The following is a 22,738-nucleotide window of genomic DNA, read 5'->3' on the forward strand; positions in this document are numbered from 1 at the left end:
TATTGCTAAACAACCAACTTGTCTATAGAATGTGTGAACATTCCTCTCCTCTTGTTCCCTTGTCCTGAACTGGTCCCACACAGCAATGTACGCCCCTTCGTCTTTGTGTTTCTGTTATTAATACGGACCGCAAACGCGTCCAGCGTTTTGTTTATAGCTCGGCGTTCAAACAGGCGCACTATAATCACAGCAGTGGAACCACCTGGATGGCCACGGCGTTGGCAAGGAATCTGACGGAATATCAAAACCCCGTCACACCGCCAGTAAATTTGCAAACATTTGCCTCAACATCTGACAGGGATTTGATGAATGACTCATCGTGTGCTGCCTCTATGGAGCCCAGAAAGATTATTGATGACTTATTTGGAATAATGAAGTCACAGCCCGAGAGTTTTTTTATTTTTTTTATACATTTTTTTTCACAATGTTTAATGCCTAGTCTAGCCAGGCTGCTGTCTCACCCTTCTTTTTACCACTGTGGTTTGATCCACAGCGTTTTGACAGGCCCCTCTTTTCCTGTTGTACGTGACGAGCGGGTGAAATGCTCACTCCGGCCTCCCTCACGCCACCTCTCTCCCTCCCTCCCTCTCTCTCCCAGTCTGGCAGCATTTCATCTCTCTCCTCTAACGCTGTGTGTGGTGTGTGAGTGAGTGTTTAAAGGAGGCTCAACATTCTCAGCAGTTTGATTAGCCTAAGCCGGGCCGGGGATCTTTTCCAAAGTTCAAACATGATCCCCATGTTTGCTCTCGCTGTTCAAAGGGATGTTGACATGAAAGAGGGGCACGGGTATCACAGGGAGCTGTTTGGACACCGCCTGGTCCCAGCAGACGCCACCTCCACATCTTGATAGATTGGGACAGGGTGTTTTGCGTGGTTGAGAGGACCGGTAAGCGGCTATAAATTTGCATTCAACAATTCTCTGAAGTCCTAACACTGGACCTCTCCCCAACATGCTAGCTCTCCTATCTGGTGATTACAGACTGTGTCTGAATGGCATGCTACCTCTCATGTAGCCTTTTTATCTTGACTGGCTGCCTGGCCTGAAAAGGGGGATACCTAGTCAGTTGTACAACTGAATGCATTCAACTGAAATGTGTCTTCCGCATTTAACCCAATTGTCTCAGAGGTGAGCTTGAGGTGTCGGTGTCTCAACCCTACATTACAAACAGGGAGATGAGGCTAGAATGACCCTGTTGGTCACAACGATTCTTGAACCCCATATGACTTGCCTTCACTCAATGGCCAGGTTCATGAATACCATCAATTCTGGTCCCTCACTAAGCTCAATTGGCCAAGGGTCTTGAACATAGCAGTGAGCCGCTGATGTGGCCAGGCCCAAATTGTTCGAGGTGCCCTCCATTTCTACCAATCAGAGGAATGCTTTATTTGTCAACAGGCAGCTCCTCCCAGAGGGTTGGAGTGAAAGATGGCCCCTGTTAGCCACAGTGCTTGCCCCCCTGCCGGTTAATAACCCAGAAATAATGCGCAGAGATGATGCGCTAATGATATTACTGATGAAAAGTCTGCAACGCTCTATACAGCCGGCAGACAGACAGGAAGGAGCCGGGCCTGCGCTCATCTGTGTAACGGGTCCCAGCCTCCAGACACATTCTGAATCAATGCAGTCAATGAGAGGCCCTCCTATATGGTTATGAAGTGAGGAGGCAGGCTAGCTACTCTGGCAGCTGCTAGGACATTGACTGAATCCTGACATACAGGTTATTGGCTGGGAATCGCCAGGGACCTCACGCTACGATATGTATTGTGATTCTCACGATTCTATATGTATTATGATTCGATACTGTGATTTTATTGTGATAATGTTCCAAACATATTGATCACAATGTCTGCTGCAGAGAGACAAGAGAGAATGAGAAAATTTGCTTTGATCAGTCATGGAAATAAAAATAAAAAAAGTGCTGAAAACATGTTGGCTCACTATTAAAAAAGATGGAAAACAAGCTATAGGATGAAAAATACCTGCGTTTTAGCATCAGCTACATCCAACTGGCGCAAGCTAACGCTACCTAGCAAAAACAAATGTTTTACTTGGGAGTCAAAGTATTGATATAATATTGGGTCCAAAAATAATATTGCCCCCATCACTAGGACTCACCCCCTTGAACCTTTCCCAGCTCCCTTTGAACAGGACATAAGCTGCTCCTTGCCAACCGTTCCTCTTGGGGAAAATGTTGGCAGACATTTTCTGAGCGATGGCCCAAGCTGCCTGTATCTGCTAGGCTAGCCATCTTTGTTCCAGAAACACCTACGGGACACTGAGTGTGGCTGAGCATTCTTAATGTTCTGAACATTTTGCCAAGCAATTGGCTTTGGTTTAATTCCAGTGTTGCTTTGGTTCTCAGCGTTTACATTTGTACATTTTGTAATAGGTGATTGATTCTCTTAGTTCAAAGGGATCCACTCAAACATGTTGTTGGATGACACCTCTAGTGTTCACTCAGATCAAGATGTACATCCCTCCCGAGGGGGAGGTGTAAACAAATCAACTAGGGCCGGGACGTTACCAGTACCGCGATACTCGTTACCGCGATACAAGCTATAGCACACAATATTTTACATACAGTAGGTTTTCAAAGGAACAAAGAGTTTGGTCTGCTTCGTGTTTTCATTTTTGCCATGAAAAAAAAAAAATCCTGCGATACCGGTGTCGTCCCGGCCCTATAATCAAAGCGGCCGTTGGCTTGGGCAGGCTGCCCGTTGACAGGTTTGAAATGGGCCGTCTTTGACTGCTGCCTCGCTCCTCAGCATGAATACAAAACAGAATGGTTCTACATCTGATGGCAGAATTACACAAGGCCAAGGGCTGAGCAGAAATAAAACTCCCAAGGCATTAATAACTAAAAACAGTCAGGTATTCTTTGGCTGGAGAGAAATCCACACTTAAAAAGGTAGGATTTTAAAAAGCCTTTGAAGCTCACAGCTTTAGACAGCCAATAGAAACAGAGCTATGCCGGTGCTCAGAATCTGTTCTGGACATGTATCGATGGATGACGACTCACAGAGAAGTGTTTTGATTAAGAGATCAAAGTGAATTTTGTGTGTGTGAATTTTGCATATTTTTCCCAAGGAAAAATACTACCACTTTTGTGATCACTTTTGTTAGAGAAAAGGGATAGTCTTTTTTTTCCTTTGGAGAATGTTTCTCACGCCTATCCTTCCTTTGCAAGGAAGTGTGTCTGTTCAACGCTTTTGCAGATGTAATACAAATAGCTACCTTCATTTGCATTTTTCCTGTGCTTGCAGTTGTATTGGTCTTGCTTTTCTATATATGTAAGGGACAGTGATGAGGCAGTTTTATTAACACCCCTTTACATTATGCTGAGACATTGGAGTGGAAGTTCCCACTACAGCAGTATTCAGACTGTCCGACAGTGTCACGGTGCACAACATACTCCGATGGTTTCTGGGGCCAATCAGGCTCCGCCGTTACATAACGAGAACCCCCCCCCCCCCTGCGGCGGTCAAGGCTCACATGAGAGCAGCTGCAGATCTGTCTTCCTCCCTCTCCCCCGTTTGTGTAAACGCTGACAGAGACCCATAGGGTGATATGACTCATTTTATTATTTCGGGTGCTCTGATTCAGCTGTCATTTCTCATAGACAGCCTTGCTACAGGGGATAATTGTAATAGAAAAAGATATGGGACTGGGAGACGCGCGACTCCACAGCAGCTTCCCGGCTCACGTCGCTCCCACAACCCAAACAGCTTTTAATTTCTCATCCCTTACGCACTATTTGTCTAGGCCCTATTACATTTGATGGAAAATGAATGTTGCAGCCGGCCATGATGCTTGGATCGACCGACCCACCTTTCTGACAGCTGAGGAGTGGGCTTTTTTTCCTTCCTCGTCTCCCCTCAGCTTCTTCTCAGCTCTGTATTACTATGTGCTGTCTCTGGTGAATCTCTCTTAAAGACATGCTCTGGTACTTTGGCAACTAAGAAAGTATTTTTTAAACCTACCACTTTTTGGGCTGAATGTGTCAATGTGTAGTTCATACATGTATAATCTATGAGCAGAAGTGCCTAAATTAGCCACAAAATCCCTAGTTTGAAAGCGACTGTTTTCTTGAAGCTGTGCCGGGCCATTTTCCCGACATTTCCCCTGACGTGGGCCAGCCCCTTAGCAATTAGAGTTCTAGCCAATGAGCTTCAGCCCCTCGCATTTGAGTGACAGCTAGCAAGAGGCCTGCCCAGTGTTATCCAATGAGGTTGCAGGGCAGGGCAAGAGAGAGAGAGACAGACAGACCGAGTGAACGTGGTGCACACATCTGCACATTATGTGCACTTTTGGCTTGTGAATGCTACTTTCAGAACTACTGGCTAACACAGTCGTAATGTTTCCAAAATTATACTCGGAAATGGTGATTCATAGAACAAGATGTAGGAAACAAGTCTCCTCCTTGTCTTTGAGGCAGTTGAAAACAAACCCTCTGCTCGCGTCACCCGCTCTAGTTTAGAGCCTCATTTGCCGTGACTCATTTTATTGTGAATCAAAACATAATTGCAGCAATCCTCCAAGCTTATTAATTTTAATGCAACTTAACTCCTATTTCGAGGTGGGTTTGGAGCACTCCTCTGTCAGGGATTTTAATTTGGTGGGCGCTCTCGCTCTGACACACGATGCCTGCACCTTGGGGCGCATGAATCATCCGCGTGTTTTGCTTTGTTTGTCGAAGTCGACAGGCACGGTTACTCACAAGCGAAGCAGAATTGAATTTCCTTTCATTTTTTTTCACCTAAAACAAATTCCTCCAGTCTTGTCAAACTATCATCACGGAGGATGAACGCACACAGTGATTCTGAAAGGACTGCACTTTAAATGCAGACCACCTGCTGGAAAAGGAACTATTACATAAATTATTTGTTCTAATTTTGAAGACCTGTGGGAAGGGCTTTTTAGAAGAGAGAGGATGACATCTCGTGGAGACGGGTAGCATGCTGCGAGCCGACAGCGGCACCCCCTCCAAAACGGGCAGCGCTAATGCATGCGGAAGGGACACTCTGCGGCGAGGCAGCCTGCCGCAGTTTGCAGACGCCTCATTCGACTTGATTGCAGCAACTGTTACGGTACTCTCCCGTTGGATCTATTAAACAGTGAGTCTGCGATAGACCACAGCGGTATCTGCAGGACTTAATTCATTCAGATGTTGCAGCTTGCTCGCTGCGGAAGTGTAGTGTCTAGTGACGAGTGTTGAGCAGTGCTTCAAGTCACCTATCCACTAAAGGGTGATATGTATAGGGCCACAAATGATCTTTCTTCCTATTATTAAAAATTGTTTTTTGCTCTCTCCATCTCATTATAAGATACTGTATGAGTGAATAGTGCCATTCCATTGCAGGGCCTCAACCCATGTTACACTCTCTCTTCTACAACCCCTCCCCTAACGACTGACTACACCCAGCTGTGCTCATTTCCGCAGGACGTGGTGTCGACAAACATCACAGAGACTTCCCTGACCATCGACGGCATGGTGTTTGTTATTGATCTCGGATTTGCCGTCCCACCTCTGCTGCCCCCCCCCCCTCCATCCACCCTCCCCAGCCTAATCTCCTCCGATCGTCTGCCTCTGTTGCCTGAAAATCCCCAGATAAACAGAGCAGCGCTGCACCTGACAGCGGCAGAGATAGAAAAGCCAGTTATTAATTCTGCTGACATTTTTCCAGCACGGAGCCAAGTCATACATGTGACTCAATCAGAGATGATATATGCACCCGGTGGATTGTGTGTGTGTGTGCACGTGTGCACGTTTGTGTGTGTGCGTATGTGATTTGGGAATGTGTGTTAGTGTCTCGTTCTCTGTGTGTGAAAATTCCCCCTGTAACCTGCACACAAACGCTGGTCTATTTCTCCACCTCGTAACCTTGATGCCCCCTATGCCGCATCCCTTTTCTAGATGTTAGTGTACCTGTGTTTTGGGTTGCAAAATAATTCCCTGGTTTTCCCCAAAATCCCAGTTGGAGGATTCCTGGAATCAGGATGGAATAAGCAGAAAATCCAGAATTATCCAACCAGGATTTCTGTTAAACCAGGGAATTTATTTCCCAGATTTCTGCTACCCTCCCTACCTGGGTGTTTATGAAAGAGTGATTTGAATCCAGTCTATGCCGCACCTGTCTGCCTTGCTGTTCCTGCCAGGTGTATAATCCTCATATCTGAGCGGAGTCCCTCCTGGTGACGGCCATCAGCAAAGCATCGGCCCAACACAGAGAAGGCCTACAAGACCGAGATGCAGGTTCGTCGTGGCACAGCTAGAAGAATCACATTGTTCCCAGATGAATTGATGTCTACAACCGATTGATTCTTCAAAGCTTAAGGCATAGGCATGCTAATATCCGGTGGTTTAGCCATACCTACATCGTACATTATTTCCAGTCTTCATTCATCGCTTACTCACATCCGTGATTCATATAAGCGTAGTGCACTTGTACCTCTAGGCTATACAGAGAAAAAGCCTATGTACATAGAAATATCTCAGTTATCCAGTATTTCCACCCAGAACTAAAAGTCGCCTTTTCTTTATTCAGCCCTTTTCACTTGGAGATCTGGTTTCCCCACCAATCACCCACAGCCTTTTTAATAACCTGCGCCAGTGACACGGACCCCCCCCCCCCCCCCCCCCCCCCCCCCCGTGACAAATGAACACGTGAAAGACCCAGTCCTCCACTTTAACAGGGTAATTCTTTCACGTCACGCCGACTGGCAGAGGGATTTGAAAACAAGTTAAATAGCCCTTCAAAACAGCCCCAGACTTCCATTTTCTGTTCACTTTGACGTACGAGATAATCGGCACCCTGACTAATTCGTTTTGATTTGGACCCCTCCCCTCCGGTTTCCCCTCTTCTTACTCTATGACAGGACAAAACGTATCCAGATATTTTGAGGTCCAACCTGGATTCGGTCGTGCTGCAGCTCAAGAAGCTAGGTACTGACGACTTGGTACATTTCAACTTCATGGACCCACCAGGTAAGAGGTCTTATATTGCATTTTGACAAAAGGGATCCATTTTGTTTTTGTGATACTAGGGGCCCTATCCAGTCAATCTCAGTCGAGGCTAAATGAACATTCTTGCTGCGCATTGCGTGTGTATACAGTGTGATTGTATACGTTGCTGACAGTTTGTTTCACAGTGTAAATCACAAAGCCAAACATGCATTTCTTTCACAGAAAAAAAGGTGAATGTTCTTGACTCATCCTGGAAACCCTGTTACGATTGATTGAATAGGGCCCCAAGTTGTATATTGTGGGCTTTGATAAATAACATCATGGTGAATTTGTCTCACTGATCACAGAACCATCTGTTAAGATCTAATGAACAGACATAGACCGGTAGAAACTGTGCTCTGAAGTCCACAAAACCTTTTGTTTAACTGTAGATGTTTGATGTATGACAACCAATCTGGATCAGCGATGTCACTTGAGAGCTTAAATATATATATTTTTTAAATCAATCACATTCTGGAGTAGTTAATAATAATTTAGCAGTCTTGGAAGTTGAGCAGAATGGTCAGATTGGACCTTGTGGTTCCTTGCTCTTTTGTCAGAATAGATGGTTAAACTCCAGTGTCAAAACAAGTCTGTTTCTATCCACTCTGGGTACATGGTGTAGTCTGTGGCTGGTCAGTCGTTGTGTTTGGGCTACTACTTCTCCAAGCGCTCCCCCTGTTCATCCGTACTGGGCTGGAGCCTGGACAGAACACAGAGGCACTTTGTCTCATCCCAATGTCACACTCGAGAGACACTAAGCCAGGCCACTAACTTCCTTCCCTTCCCAGCAGCCCTAGAGCCAATGTGCCGTGTGTGTTCTTACTCTCCCCAAGGAGAACCCCCCTTCCCTCGGCCTCTCTCTACCTAGCCTCAAGCCCACACACACTCCCCCTCTCTCTCTCCACCTTAATACAGTTTTCATCTCCCCTCCGAGATTAAACCCATCTCTCCCCATCCGCTGCGGCAAACGCCATTTTGAGAATGAAATTGGTTACATCAATAGCCCCGGTATCACCTTGGCTATTGCCTTCTCTTTATATTCCGCCAATGAAACGTGACTGACCTACTCTCCCTACCTCCGCCACCCACCCCCCTCACCCACTCATCCACCGCTATACGTCTCCCAGCACGCAAGCTTTAGCCCCCCGCCGGCCCACTCAAGCCCTGTCCATTAAGTCTAATTGGAAATGAGGGGAAGGAATGATGACCTTATTCATCTATACTGAAAAATATATATATAAAATGCAACTTTTTTTTTTTTACCGAGTTACAGTTCATAAAAGAAAATCAGTCAATTGAAATAAATTCATTAGGCCCTAATCTATTGATTTCACATGACCTTCTATTGGAGGGCTCAGGCCCACCCACTGGGGGGCCAGGCCCAGCCAATCAGAATGTTTTTTTTACAGACATAAATAGTCCTCAGAAATAAGCTTTTTGTGCGTATGGAAAATGTCTGGGATTCTTTTATTTCAGCTCATGAAACCAACACTTTACACGTTGCGTTTATATTTTGGAATATATGGAAGTTGTACACGCTGTCAGTGGAGGCGCTGGGTCTGTCTAACTAGCTGCTCAGCGCCCCGGGTACACAAGCTGATTGGAATAGAAAGATAAAGAGCCGGCGGAGGCTGTGCCATCGCTCCAACGCACTGCAAAGCTTCTCCTCCAAGAAAAGCCTTTGTATCTCGCTGGCACACAGGTCAATTTGACATGCGGTGCAGAAGAACCACTCCCTAGATGGCTACGCCGGAGGTGTGGGTTCAGCCAAGTGAATCTCTGGACCTGGTTAAAGAGAGCCATGGTATTGGATCTCCAGGTAGAGGGGCATGATTGGAACATGTTTTTCTCCTTAGCCGGTTTGATTGTCCGGGTGTTCGCTTCATTAGGAGACATGGGAACACACCACACACACACGAAACAAAGCGTCTGCTCAACAAAGGACTTGAGAGATGAAATGCTTCCTTGAGACAATTGAAAACCTCTGTTGCTCGATAATGGTGTGGGGGGGATGCTTCACATTAGCCTTTTGTTTTTATTTGTCATTAATTTGGGCACATTAAAAGGATTTAAATCGTGACTTGGGTTTGTGCTACTGTTATTAAGACAAAGTGGGAATATTGTCATGGAGCTGCTGTCCATTGTGGCTGTATTTCATGAAACGGAACAGGCAGGCTGATACCTAGGAGTGGGCTAGGATTATCAAGGGTTATCAAAGAACCCAGGCATGAAGGCCATTGGCCTTTAGTCTATGTTAGGCTAGATTGGAGTTCGGCCTGAATCTTAGGGTGGAAATTGAGTTTCTTCGTTGTAACCAGGGAGCACACGAACGGCCTGTCTATTTTTCTGTTGACCTGCCTCACTCCACGCTCAATAAGTACCGTGGCGTGAACCCATATGGAAAATCTAAGAGAAATCAGTAGCGATTTACAGGAAGGGCCAGCCCTGGGTGGGATTCATTTGCTTCGTGACATTTGCAGAGTAGTACATTTCAAAGCCAATGTGAGTTTAATGTACCTTTTAGCCTTTAGTCCCATTGATTTGGCCCTTGGTTAATATATCGGATTCTCGTGTATTGAGGCGGTCAATAGTTTCTTTCTGATGAGGTGAGCCATAGATTGCATTTCCACACAATCTGTAAAATCTGATTTTCGTCCACAAGGAGTGGGTGAGCCACAAGCCATTGGTGTAGTAACACACTGGCATCAACATGGTTGAATCAACATCATTAAACTCATATTAGCTCCCGAGTGGCGCAGTGGTCTAAGACACTGCATCTCAGTGCACGAGGCGTCACTGCAGTACCTGGTTCAAATCCAGGCTGCATCACATCCGGGTGTGATTGGGATTCCCATAGGGCGGCGCCATTATTGTAAATAAGAATTTGTTCTTAACTGACAAAAGCAATTCAATTAAGTTGAACCAACATGGAATAGACGTTGAATTGATGTCTGTGCCCAGTGGGAAGTGATGCGGCTAGCTCTCACTTTAGTATAAAAAGTAGGGTTGATGCCCCAAATCGATATTTGTTCATCATAAGAATATACCCCCTTGCATTTTGAAAGAGGCTTTTTTCTTCCTTATTTGAGAGAGATGAAAGCGAACAACACGGCCCTCAGCTGAAGCTAATTTTCAGTTAACATGCAACTGGTCATTAGGCTTCAATTCTCCCGAGCCAAAGGTCAATAATTGCATCTTGGGGAAAAATCTTTTAACCTAACATTGGGAGCTTTGTGTTGATGCATTAAGTTAAGGGTTCCCCTGTAATTGCATTAGTTGTTTTGAATCGGGGGAGCGGAGGATTAAAAATGAGCCTCTCCGCCACGGTTACAAAATTGGCGTCCAGGGTAACTGCCATCTCACACACACACACACACACACACACACACACACACACACACACACACAGAGGTGCTTTCCTTCTGTTCTTCTTTACCTCCTCTGCCATCCCTTATTCTTCCTTGTTTTCTCTCCAATTTCAAAATGTATTCAACTGCTCCAACGAGATCCTGTCCATCACAGCCATGCTGTCAGGTAATAGTCAGGGGGAAAAGTGCGCTATGCCAATCACAAGCCTCTGTCACTATTGTAGGCGATACGTTGTCTTGTGAAAAGTTGTATATTCATGGCAAATTTGCCCTCCATCCCCCACAAAATATAGATTCAGTGAACTGCACCTGTTGCTACTTTTCCCCTTAGTTATCTAGATGATGCTCCCTTTCAACCTTGACCCCTTTCTTGTTTAGTCTATTTGACCAGACAGTTTTTTTGGAGTTAATTAGATGATATGTTCAAGTAATGAACTTCTCCTGAAACCCAAGATTTTGATGTGCTTCGGTTTGCAGACAACATTTGTTGACACTAAATGTGTTTGTATGGTGTCTAGAGCTGGTCCATTTCACACCAGCTGTTTCATTAGAAAAACATATATTTGTCCGGGAAAGATCGTAAAACCATGCCTCTTTGTCAGTGTAGCAATGCCATCTCTCTAGCACTGAGACTACAATGAGCTCCAACGAGAGCTGTGTAAAGGAGGTGTAATCTCAGAAACGATGTTGATGAATGTGATTTGACTGCGGCTGATAGCAAATGTAATCTCATGGTGATTTAGATCTGCCTACTACAGACAGACTAGTCTTTGCTCCCTACATGTAGACGGGAGAGGGCACGAAGGCTCGCCCACGACCCCACTGGGCACAGTGATGTACAGTGCCTTGCGAAAGTATTCACCCCCCCTTTGCATTTTTCCTATTTTGTTGCCTTACAACCTGGAATTAAAATAGTTTGGGGGTTTGTATCATTTGATTTACATAACATGCCTAACACTTTGAAGATGCTAAATATTTGTGAAACAAACAAGAAATAAGACAAAAAAAACAACACTTTGTAGAGCCACCTTTTGCAGCAATTACAGCTACAAGTCTCTTGGGGTATGTCTCTATAAGCTTGGCACATCAAGCCACTGGGATTTCTGCCCATTCAAGGCAATACTGCTCCAGCTCCTTCAAGTTGGATGCGTTCTTGCTGGTGTACAGCAATATTTAAGTCATACCACAGATTCTCAATTGGATTGAGGTCTGGGCTTTGACTAGGCCATTCCAAGACATTTAAATGTTTCCCCTTAAACCACTCGAGTGTTGCTTTAGCAGCATGCTTAGGGTCATTGTCCTGCTGGAAGGTGAACCTCTGTCCCAAGTCTCAAATCTCTGGAAGACTGAAACAGGTTTCCCTCAAGGATTTCCCTGTATTTAGCGCCATCCATCACTTCTTCAATTCTGACCAGTTTCCCAGTCCCTGCCGATGAAAAACATCCCCACAGCGCGATGCTGCCACCACCATGTTTCACTGTGCGGATGGTATTCTCGGGGTGATGTGAGGTGTTGGGTTTGTGCCAGACATAGCGTTTTCCTTGATGGCCAAAAAGCTACATTTTAGTCTGACCAGAGTACCTTATTCCATATGTTTGGGGAGTCTCCCACATGCCTTTTGGCAAACACCAAACGTGTATGCTTATTTGTTTCTTTAAGCAATGGCTTTTTTCTGTCCACTCTTCCGTAAAGCCCAGCTCTGTGGAGTGTACAAGCTTAAAGTGGTCCTTTGGAGCTTTGCAGCTCCTTTAGGGTTATCTTTGGTCTCTTTGTTGCATCTCTGATTAAATGCCCTTCTTGCCTGGTCCGTGAGTTTTGGTGGGCGGCCCTCTCTTGGCAGGTTAGCTGTGTTGCCATATTCTTGCCAATTTTTTAATAACGGATTTTAATGGTGCTCCGTGGGATGTTCAAAGTTTTGGATATGTTTTATAACCCAACCCTGTTCTGTACTTCTCCACAACTTTGTCCCTGACCTGTTTGGAGAGCTCCTTGGTCTTCATGGTGCAGCTTGCTTGGTGGTGCCCCTTGCTTAGTGGTGTTGCAGACTCTGGGGCCTTTCACAACAGGTGTGTATATATACACACTGAGATCATGTGACACTTAGATTGCACACAGGTGGACTTTATTTAATTAATTATGTGACTTCTGAAGGTAATTAGTTGCACCAGATCTTTTTAGGGGCTTCATAGCAAAGGGGGTGAAAACATATGCACGCACCACTTTTCTGTTTAAAAAAATATATAATTTAATCATGTTATTTTTCCCCATTTCATTTCACCAATTTGGACTATTTTGTGTATGTCCATTACATGAAATCCAAATTAAAATCCATTTAAATTACAGGTTGTAATGCAACAAAATAGGAAAAACGCCAAGGGGGTGAATACTTTTGCAAGGCACTATTGAAAAAAAGAGGGATAGCAAAAGGAGCTGGAGGTGTCAGTCAGTTAATATTTGTCAGGCAGGAAACATTTGTGTCTACAGTAAATTAATGAGTTTATAGGCTAGTCTCAGCAGGACCAATGTGCTGTGGCAGTAATTGCACTTTAGGCTTGCCAAAGCAGAATGCTCCTCATTGAGATGAATCCGATACTTTTGAATGGGGTAAAGGGAATTTAACTAGCTAGCTGTTTGGACACACCACACATTTATAATGGGTGTGTCAGGGAACCCAGTTTTCTGCTGAGTTCACTACTGAGTCAGCAGTGGAACCTAGGCCTAGCGTCGCACAGGCAACCAAGTGCAGGGGTTCGTTAAACACTCAACTTTCACCAGTTCAGTCCATGACGGAGCACGCTTTGAAGTGAGGCGGCTCCGAGCAAGTTGTGGGAGGGCGGGAGGTGTTTGATGCAGTCTTGATGTACGAGTGCTCTTCCGCTTGGGTGCAAGACCAGGGCTTTCCCTCTCTTAACTACTCAGGCCCAGATTGAGTGGTTAGGAGGACACTTTGCCTTTGGTCTCTTTCTGCCCCGCTTAAAGAGTTTGAGTCAGATGCAGGCTAGTTTCATAGATGCCCTTTTGCCAACAAGTTTGAGTAAATATACTTTTTTTTTGGGGGGGGGGGTTGCAGCTCCTTTCCATGCCCCTCCTCTCATCCCTTTGGTTGAGTTTTGGTTATGCAGTACACAGCTCATCAAATAGCCAAACTCAGTCCTGCGCAAAGCAGAAAGCCATCCCTCCTTCACACTCTCCCACCTCCCTTCACCTCCTGTTCCAATATGCACCTATATGCCCTGTGAAGTGCTCTCTCGGACCTTGTTCCTTTCTGTGGGAACTGATTAAATTGTACCTATGGGTGGCTGTGTTGGAGTCCATACCAACTTCGTTTAGTCCCACAGTGTTTCGTGTGACCCACGGAGGCTAGGAAGGCGGCCGAGGAGTCAAAGAGAAGGTTCACCCACATTGATGAAAATCACCTGACCCTCCTCAACGTCTATCACACCTTCAAACAGTGTATGTGTCCTTCACTAAAATGTCCAAGCATGCTTTGTAACCCAGGACTAGACTAAATCTGTCTCCGGTAAACCAACCTTAATGTCCCCTTACATAAATCTCTCGCCTCTCAGAGACCACGAGTTGACGCAGTGGTGCTACGACAACTTTGTGAACTACCGGTCGCTGACAAACGTGCACCAGCAGCTGTCCCAGATCATGGACCTCTTCAACCTTCCCCGCTGCAGCACAGAGTTCACCATCAGACACTGCTATATCAACATTCACAGAGCACTGGTCACCGGATTCTTCATGCAGGTCAGTGCTCACCGGCCAAACAGAGAAAGGGCCCAGAGGGTTCTGTCTCAGTATGTCCTCATGCTTGACGGTGCCATCATGTTCCCCAACAACACAGCACTTGGTTTTGACCTTTAGGCAGAAGTACCTTGTTCCCAAAACATCACAGACCAGAGTATGTGGATTAGTCAGCTACACCATAGCTGTGTCCAAATACTCATACTAGCCGTACTATTTGTGACTTAAATTGAGTATGTAGTATGCTTATTGGTCATAGTATGGATTGAGTTTGTATGCAAAAAGTTCCCGGATGTCGTACTAAATTCACCAAAATATGAAGTATACACACAGTGGACACTATTTCTGTACTTTTAGGGCACATAATGCAATTCTTCAGGAAATGGGCACAGCTTCACAATATTTCCAGATTTGAAGAAAATATGCAGCCGTAGTCCGACAAGAGCGGATACAAATTAATTGCTTTAACTAATTATGACAAATGTTAAGAAAATGTTGAGCAATGTAATAAAGTAATTACTTTTCAAATAAGTTACGCTACACGTTATGTTGGCTGACAATGTGCTGTATGCTCATCCTCACGAACCGCATAGCATATCATTACAGCAGTAGGTACTACTGGTATGTTAGCTAGCTACCTCGTTAGTTGGCTAATAATACATTGAACTTGCCAGTATATTAACTATATGCTATCTAACTAGCTATCCAACGTTTATTGACTTGATTATTCATGTCATTCTTAGCTCAGTGGTATAGTTGTTGTGCGTTCAATGGACATACATTTGCTCTGGCTATCTACTCCAATTTCAGAGCACTCTCGTCTGAGTGTGCCAGAGCGCAGAATAACTGATGAACAAACGCTCAACACCCGTTTAATATGGCCGGTGTCAGTAAACTTCAGCAAAAAAAGCATAATTAAATTGTTGCCAGCAGCACAGTTACAGTGACCAAGGCTCTGGATAACGTGGAAACAGCCTAACCAGATCTGCTATGGTGAGTAAAATGGTCAGAGTGAGGTATTTTCTCATTTGTGTCTGAAAGTAGCTAGCCAGTTAGCTTGTGTGCTTGACTTCAGTGCAGTTGTGATGGTCAGAACGCTCGGCTCAACCCTACTTCCTCGGCCAGTGTGCGCACTGAACGCTCTGAGGGGAAACGCTCAGAATTTACAAATGGACAATCTGACAACGCTCTGAATTTAAGAATGCCCAGAGCACACTGACACTCAAGATTGAATTTACCAACACAAAAATGACTAGCTAGTAATTTGTTATGCTAGCAAGAGGTTGCATAGCAACAGAATCAAGTTCCAGTAGACAAGCATAGCGCTAGTATGCTCAATTGAAATGATACCGTTTGTTTGCAATATACTAAAATGAACTAATAGTAAATAGTAGATACTGTATACACTCATTAAGTATGTAGTATATTAGTCTGGGTATTCGAACACAGCCCTAGTCAATGAGTGTGCAAAGCATGTTTTTTCCATTACAGACTGACCAAGTGAATCCAGGTGAAAGCTACGATCCCTTGTTGATGTCACTAGTTAAATCCACTTCAAAATCAGTGTAGATGAAGGGGAGGAGACAGGTTAAATAAAGATTTTTAAGCCTTGAGACAATTGAGACATGGATTGTGTTGGTGTGCCATTCAGAGGGTGAACGGACAAGATAAAAGATTGAAGTTCCTTTGAATGGTTATGGTTGTAGGTGCTAGGCGCACTGGTTCGAGTGTGTCAAGAACTGCAAAGTTGCTGGGTTTTTCACGTTCAACAGTTTCCTATGTCTATCAAGAATGGTCCACACCCCAAAGGACATCCAGCCAACTTGACACAACTATGGGAAGCATTGGAGTCAACATGGGCCAATATCCCTGTGGAATGCTTTCGACAACTTGTAGTACGAGTGCCCTTGCCTCTTGTCACAAACTGTTGCAAGCTGATGAGGAACCTCTGGCTGGAGATTGCATCCTGTTAGAGACGCATTCGGTTTATTAAGTACACCTGTTTAGTACTGGGTCGGACCCCACTTTGCATCCAGAACAGCCGGAATTCTTCAGGGCATTCAACAAGGTGTCAGAAACGTTCCACAGGGATGTTGGTCCATGCAGACGGGATGGCATCACGCAGTTGCTGCAGATTGGACGGCAATACATTCATGCTGTGAACAGCCTGTTCCATCTCATCCCAAAGATGGTCTATTGGGTTGAGGTCTGGGGACTGACCAGGCCACCCAAGTAAACTGAACTCGATGTCATGTTCCAGGCGATGTTTTTCCACTCCTCAATTGTCCCAGGAGGGTGGACGTTTCTGGATCCGGCATGCCTGGCAACGACGATCATACCACGCTCAACGTCACTTAGGTCACTCTTTTTATCAATTTTAATGTTCAATCGAACTGTAACTGAATGCCTCGATGCCTTTCTGCCAGCTTTATATTGCAAGCCATGGCCACATGACTCACTGACTGTAGAAGTGATCCATTTTCGTGAACGGTGTAGTGAATCTAATAAACTAGCCGGTGCGTCTAGTTAAGCTTATGAACACCTGAATAATGACACACACCATGTAGACACAGTGTTCATTAAATGTACTGTTTGGTGAAAAACAAAAATGCCTATATACAGGCTATAGCACTTTCCAAAACAAGATACCGGATACTTCGGAATTTTGGCAATAAAGCCCTTTATCTACATCCCCAGAGTCAGATGAACTCATGGATACCATTTATATGTATCTGCATCCAGTATGAAGTAAGTTAAATAGCTTTTTGTGACTGAATGTAACCTAACTTTGCTAGCTAGCTTATCACTTCACCCTAAAACTTTATTTGTTTAATGCAAACCATAACGCAAAGTATGCTGATTGGCTGCAAAAACATTAACTGGGTTACATGACTGGTATTTCACTTTCTTGACAAACTGTTGCATGTGAGAGGAGTGTCTTGAGAGTGATGTCTGCAACCAGTCTTAAAGCAATATACACACAATATCCCATAATGACAAATCGAAAACAGGTTTAGAAATTTTTGCAAATATATTACAAATTAAAAACTGAAACACGTTATTTACATAAGTATTCAGACCCTTTGCTATGAGACTCGAAATTGAGCTCAGGTGCATCCTGTTTCCATTGATCATCCTTGAGATGTATCTACAACGTGATTGGAGTGCACCTATGGTAAATGATTGGACATGATTTGTTAAGTCACACACCTGTCTAAGGTCCCACAGTTGACAGTGCATGTCAGAGCAAAAACCAAGCCATGAGGTCAAGGGAATTGTTCGTTGAGCTCCGAGACAGGATTGTGTCGAGGCACAGATCTGGGGATGGGTACCAAAACATTTCTACAGCATTGAGGGTCCATTCTTAAATGGAAGATGTTTGGAACCTCCAAGATTCTTCCTAGAGCTGGCCCCCCGGCCAAACTGAGCAATCGGGGGAGAAGAGCCTTAGTCAGGGAGGTGACCAAGTGCCTGATGGTCACTCTGACAGAGCTCTAGAGTTAATCTGTGGAGATGGGAGAACCTTCCAGAAGAACAACCATCTCTGCAGCACTCCACCAATCAGGCCTTTATGGTAGAGTGGCCAGACGGAAGCCACTCCTCAGTAAAAGGCACATGACAACCTGCTTGGAGTTTGCCAAAAGGCACCTAAAGACTCTCAAACCATGAGAAACTAAGTGTAGATTATCTGGTCTGATGAAATCAAGATTGAACCCCTTGGCCTGAATGCCAAACATCACGTCTGGAGGAAACCTGGCACCATCCCTACGGTGAAGTATGGTGGTGGTAGCATCATGCTGTGGGGATGTTCTTCAGCAGTCAGGACTGGGAGACTAGTCAAGATCGAGGGAAAGATGAATGGAGCAAAGTACAGAGAGCTCCAGAGCGCTCAGGGCCTCAGACCGGGGCGAAGGTTCACCTTCCAACAGGACAATGACCCTGAGCACACAGCCAAGACTATGCAGGAGTGGCTTCGGGACAAGTGTCTGATTGTCCAATGAGTGGCCCAGCCAGACCCCGGACTTGAACACGATCGAACATCTCTGGAGAGACCTGAAAATAGCTGTGCAGCAACACTCCCCATCCAACCTGACATAGATTGAGAGGATCTGCAGAGAAGAATTGGAGAAACTCCCCAAACACAGGTGTGCCAAGCTTGTAGCATCATACCCAAGAAGTCTCGAGGCTGTAATCGCTGCCAAAGGTGCTTCAACAAAGTACTGAGTAAAGGGTCTAAATGCTTATGTAAATGTGACATGAGTTTTATTTTTAATAAATGAGCAAAAAAAAAAAAAAACCTGTTTTTGCTTTATCATTATGGGGTATTGTGTGTAGATTGAGGGGAAAAAGCAATTTTGTAACGTAACAAAATGTGGGAAAAGTCAAGGGGGTCTGAATACTTTCCTTAGACACTGTACATCTTCATTGACCAAGTTTATCAATAGAGATTTACCATTGAAATCAAATTATTACCATTATGTTGTTTGATTAGGTAAAATAAAGTTCCATTTGGTTTATTAAAAAAATTGAATAATCTCTGGACCAACTGTTGTCATCAAAGTGTTCTAATGTAATGCTATTGAATATTGGCATAAAATAGACAGACATCGGCCTCCTTGACCCCCACCCCCATTTTATATATGTATATATATATATATATATATATATATATATATATATATATATATATATATATTTTTTTTAAATCTGTATCGGCCTGCAAAAAAAACGCATATCAGTCGTTGTAACACAACAAGTCAAGATACTTATTGTAATGGATAGCCTCCCCTAGGTGTACACACACAGGCGCTACCAGTTAAACACATAATAAGAAATCAAGTCAATTTGCTGCCCACTCAGGGAAAATAAATGACATTTTGTTGAAAGTCCATTTCCGGAGGGAACCTGAAAACATGCGACCTGACAAGTTGAATTACGACATTAATATTTAAATATTTGTCAACATTAACCTTTATCACAAAGACAAATTTGTAGCTCATGTTGCAGTTTAGGGGCGTTTGAACGCACGTCTTTGTTCGGAGAGGTCTTTATTGAGACTGATTGCCCTGGTTAATCGCAACAGCCGTCGTCTGCATATTAAAGTACCACGAAAGGAAACAAGAAAACTCACCGCCCTCTTAACTTGGCAAAGTTTAAATCGCCTACGCCCAGAGCTGGCGCTTTCCCCCCCTTTTCTGTGGAATTGATTGTGTTCATTGTACATCAAGGTAGGCACTGCATTCCATGAGGTCAGTGTTGTTCAACCGTACTAGTCCTATTTGGCATCAAGTATCCTACATGGTAATAACTGTTCGATTGTTGCATCACTTCAGGCTAGAAAACAAACCTACAGAGCAGGAGCGCTCGGTCAGGAAACGTGTTAAATGCGTATGGACTTTATGATATACTGTATGGGTTGGATTTTGATAATACAGGTCTGTGGAAGTGATCTTGACATGTACTGTAGTTAGTCTTGTGTGCCCTGTCTGGCTCATATCTAGCCTACTTTTTCCTGTCTGTCTGTGTGTCTACCAGGTAGCCCATTTGGAGCACACAGGCCACTACCTGACGGTGAAGGACAACCAGGTGGTCCAGCTGTACCAGTCCTGTGCGCGACCACAAGCCGGAGTTGGTGATATACAATGAGTTTGTGCTGACCACCAAGAACTACATCCGCACCTGCACCGACATCAAACCAGAGTGGTATTTAGAAAACATATGTGTATTGTTTGCATTGTTAGGTATACTGCACTGTTGGAGCTAGAAACATAAGCATTTCGCTGCACCTCTCTGTAAAATACGTGTACGCGACCAATAAAATTAGATTTGGTAAGCTGTCAGCAGCTTACGGGCTGCCTACCCCTATATCCATCTTGTCTAGTGAGTGTGTGCAGGCCTATAGTCAGTCCTCTCCTAGATTCTGCTAGGTGTGTGTCTGTGCTTGCCTGCAGTCAACCCGCCTGCTCCGATATTCCTCTAGACCTGTGAGAATGTGTGTGTACACGTGTGTGAACAAGCAGTCAGCCTGCTCCTTGTGTGTGTGTGAGACAGTGTTTGTGTATATGAGAGAGAGACAGTGTGCACATTGTTGGATTACGTGGGTGTTTGTTCATCTGTCTGTGTGTGCTTGCGCATTTATGTTTCGGATGAAGTGTCTGCGGCAATCTCTGTGTCCGAACACGGGAGAGAAAGCCTTCTCTCTCACACACACACACACACACACACACACACACACACACACACACACACACACACACACACACACGTCATGACTAATATGTTTACTTGTCTCCTTTCCCAGGCTGGTGAAAATCGCCCCGCAGTACTAAGAGATGGATAACTTCCCCAACTGTGAAGCCAAGAGACAGTTGGAGCGCATCGTCGCTAAACTCTCAACCAAGGAATACTCTGTACTAACACTATAGTGTGCATGAGAACAATACCATCACCACCACTCAGGAACCCTGAACTCTTCATCTGAGCCTTCAATTTTCTTATTTGTTTAATGTTTTTTTTTTCAACCACCTGTGGTCATTGTGATTAACAGGTGGTTGGCATTGCGGTTGATCTGGGTTGGGAGTGAGCGGTCAACACCATTACCGTCATTGACCATGTTAAAGCATGACCATTTATGTAGATGTTGACATTCCTCTTCAGAACGTGTCAACTCTTACCAAAATGTACTTAGGTACAGAATGTCCATGCTAATTCGTTGAACAAACTTTGACATCAATTTAAGGAAAAAATACATCTCAGCTTTGACGGTTTAGAACCCACCGTCTTGCTTGTCCAGACAAGCGGGGGGGGGGGGGGGATGAGCTCAGAAGGTTGAAATATTAAATATATTTTAATAGCAGCAAAGCAGGAAGTGTACCCATCAATATCGGCTGTGATCGTATGATTCAACCCAAATTACAAAAAATACATTCCAGGTGTCCGTAAATTAAATCTGGAGTACCAGAGAGTGCGGTCTGGGCGTTCGTAAATTCAGAGCTTTGTCAGATTGCCCGTTCATAAATTCAGAGCATTTCGCTCTCAGAGCGCACACTGGACACTCTGGCCGAGGAGTAGGGTTGACCCAAGCATTCTGACCTCACAGCGGTAGTCAAGCACTCAAGCTAACTGGCTAATGTTAGCTAGCTACTTCCAGGCACAAAGTAGAGAACAGCTGACTCTGACAATTTTACTCGCCCTAGCAGAGATGGTTAGGCTGTTTTTATGTTATGCAGATCCTTGGAGACTAACTGTGCTGCTGGCAACAATTTAATTACACTTTTTTGTCGATGTTTACTGACACTGGCCATATTCACCCGGTGTTGAGTATTCGTAAATTCATTAAATCAGTTATTCTGCACTCTGGCAAACTCAGGCGAGAGTGCTCTGAAATCGGAGTAGATAGCCAGAGCGAATTTACGAACGCACCCTCCATTGCATGAGCGGCAGCAGTTAGCATATTTTAAATGAACCTTCTACATTACCATGGAAATGATTGCGTCACAATACCAGGCAGTCATTGCAAGTGTATCCATGAGTTTACCAGTCAAATTGTCAGGATTAGAGGTTCCAAGCCATTCTATTTCAATGTATGCTACTGCTGCATTGTGGGAGGTGTTGCCTAGGCAACCAAAGACTTGTTTGCTACAACATCTTGCTTGTTTCCGCAAGGGAGAGGCTATACGGACACGCCTGGTGACCAACATTTATGTCGCACAGCGAGAGTTGAGGGGACGAACGGATTCAGTTATAAAGCTCCCTTTTCTGATCATCACTTGATTTCCCTGAATTTACAAGCTACTAAAAAAAATGAAAGGTACTTGAGGATATTGGAAATTAAACAACACACTTCTTAAAGATCCTATTCTTATTGGAAACATCAAATCGTTAGCCAAAGATATTGTTGCAAGAAAAGACTTGGTAATTTTTCAAATATAAAGTCAGAGTTGTAGCCATTAAATATGCCAAAGAGCTGATGCACTTAAAGAAACTTAGAGAAAGAGAGTTGATGAGCACGCTTGACAGTTTTCTAAAGAAAGATAATCTATCTCAAGAAGAAGAATCTGTATTTAAATCTTTACAACTAGAATTAGAACAGCTTTACACAGATCTGGCAAAGGATGCCTTTGTCAGATCAAGAGCAAAATAGATTGAAGAGGGAAGAAACACTAGTTACTTTTTTGCACTTGAAAAGAGAAACTACAAAAAGTCTAACTGCACTCAAAATGAAGGATACGTAATGCAAAGATCCCATTACAATCAACATTTTTCAATTCCTTTTATGAAAACCTTTACAACTCACAATTTCAGGAAGATAGTTGTGAAAGCTACATTTGCCACATTCAGAATTATGTCCCTGTAATTGATGATTTCCACTCAGTTTGCAATTCACCTATGTCAATTGAAGAAATTAGAGGCTCTGAATTCAATGAAAAAATGGGAAATCTCCTGGCCTAGATGGCCTGTCAGTTGAATTCTATAGGCAGTTTTGGGAGTTACTAGAAGACCCTATTTTTAAGATGTTTCAGGATTGCTTTAAAAATGGGGAAATGGTCTCAACTATGAAACAGGGCCTTATTATTTCAGTGATTCCGAAGCCCAATAAAGACCCTTTTCTGACAA

At 44.2% G+C, this 22,738-nt stretch overlaps 1 pseudogene; it reads left to right on the forward strand.

The window, feature by feature from the left end:
- Nucleotides 1–5,501: 5,501 nt before the first annotated feature.
- On the forward strand, nucleotides 5,502–22,738 carry LOC115198246 (pre-mRNA-splicing factor ATP-dependent RNA helicase DHX15-like; annotated as a pseudogene).

This window comes from Salmo trutta, chromosome 8 (assembly GCF_901001165.1).
Source record: "Salmo trutta chromosome 8, fSalTru1.1, whole genome shotgun sequence".
NCBI classification, from domain to species: domain Eukaryota; kingdom Metazoa; phylum Chordata; class Actinopteri; order Salmoniformes; family Salmonidae; genus Salmo; species Salmo trutta.